This window comes from Chrysochloris asiatica, unplaced genomic scaffold, assembly GCF_000296735.1.
Source record: "Chrysochloris asiatica unplaced genomic scaffold, ChrAsi1.0 scaffold00317, whole genome shotgun sequence".
In the NCBI taxonomy this organism is placed as follows: Eukaryota; Metazoa; Chordata; class Mammalia; order Afrosoricida; family Chrysochloridae; genus Chrysochloris; species Chrysochloris asiatica.
The window spans coordinates 153,031-154,879 of NW_006408835.1; positions in this window are offsets into that span (position 1 = coordinate 153,031).

Below are 1,849 nucleotides of genomic sequence, written 5' to 3' on the forward strand. Positions count from 1 at the left end.
CTTGAACAAGGCAGTACAGGAAGGAAAGATGGGTCTGGAGGATTACCCTGGGGAGGTATAGTTTTACTCTGTCCTTCCAGACACATTCTTAACACCCCTCGTCCATGCTCTCTATGTCACAGGAAAAAAGAAAAAGAGAGTAGATGGGTTTGGCCTTCATTTATATCTATGTGGTTACAAATCGGGCTGCGAACCTTAAGGTCAGCAGTTCGAAACTACCAGCCACTCCGTGGGAGAAAGATGAGGCTTTCTACTCTCGTAAAGATTTACACCCTCGGAAACCCTGTACAGGGTCGTTATGGGTCGGAACCGACTCGATGGCACTTAACAACAACAACAACAACAAGCTCCTTCATAGAGGGTGTGATTCGTCAGGGGCAGTTCAGGTTTTATGCTACAGCTGCAATCACATTCCAGTAATGTCCTCTCCCCTCCTTCAGTCATATTAACAATGCTTCCATGATCATCTGATTTCCTGGGGGTTTTCCCATCATCTGTTGGCTTCATAGATCTTCTATTGTCTCTGTGAGTTCCCTTTCACTCAATTACCTTCAATTAAACATCTGAGAATTTTATGAACTCAAGTCTTGCTCAGTGTGGTTAAGAGACAAAGACATAGACTGAATGAAGGTGAAAGAGAGAACTTTGTTTGGGTTGATCAAACAAGGTACAAGTCAATACCGAAGTTACCAAGTTAAGATCCCAAACAAAAGGAACCTACTGTATTATGTACTAATATCAGGAAGTGAAACAAAAGGCATTATGAATTTGAGACATTTGAGAAATAGTTATGACTCTTGGCCAGGAAGTGACTGTTGGACCTCTCCTGTCAGAGTTGGTCTCGCGATGTTGGTGATCTGTTGTTCCTTGACCAAAGTTTTGTTGCATAGTCTTTTGTAAGTTACAACTGTTTGTTTCTGCACATGTTTGCTGGGCCAAATTTTTCTGTGGTGTGCTAACTTCTGGGAGGAAACAGGGCTCAAGGGAAACAAGTAAAAATGATCAGAAAATGAAGAGCAGGAAAAACAAGTCAGTTAAAGATTATATAAGAGGGAATGTTAAGTGTGTGAGTAAGGGAGGTTGGTCTCAAGATACTTTCAACATCCTGCTGAATACGATGAACTACCTTGCTTTTACCCACATCCCACTAACCAGAATACATTAGATACCCAAAATAGCAGAGAAGCTAAACATTGTCCTCTCTGTACTCCTAGGAAGAGGAGACTTTATTGTCGAACATCTAGCCAGTTGCTACTATATTCCATTTTTCACAACTCCTCCTGGGGACAATGGTGTGATGGTATAATGAAAAAATTTAAATCTTTAAATCTTCTGGTGATCAAGCACATTTGAAAAATGTTGAATTAAGCAAGGTTGAAGTGATTCTAATTTTGTAATCATAAACATGTGAAAACTTTAACATGCAAATGAGTAAGAGTAAATATGCAAAATGTTCATCTGGGAAATGAGACCTGTGCTTTTATGACTCAACTGATATGACAATAATTCTTTCCTGAGAAGTCAGTTTGGTAATAATTGTTCTACACATGCAACCGGTAGCCCTCTTTAGTAGCTTTGTCCAAGTGTATATTTTCTGATTTCAAGAAATCAAAATTCTCTTTTTCCAATATCTGCTTAACGTAAAAAAAAAAAAAAAATAGATTTATTGATATAATTTACATGCCATACGATTGTAAAGTATTCAATTCAATGTTCATTTTTTTACATTGTCTGGTATAAGCACCTACCACCACAATTTCAAAATATTTTCATCACCTCAAAAAGAAGCATCTGACCTATAACTATTGCCACACCTTGGAATGTTGTTGTTTTAAGTGTTGTAGAATCA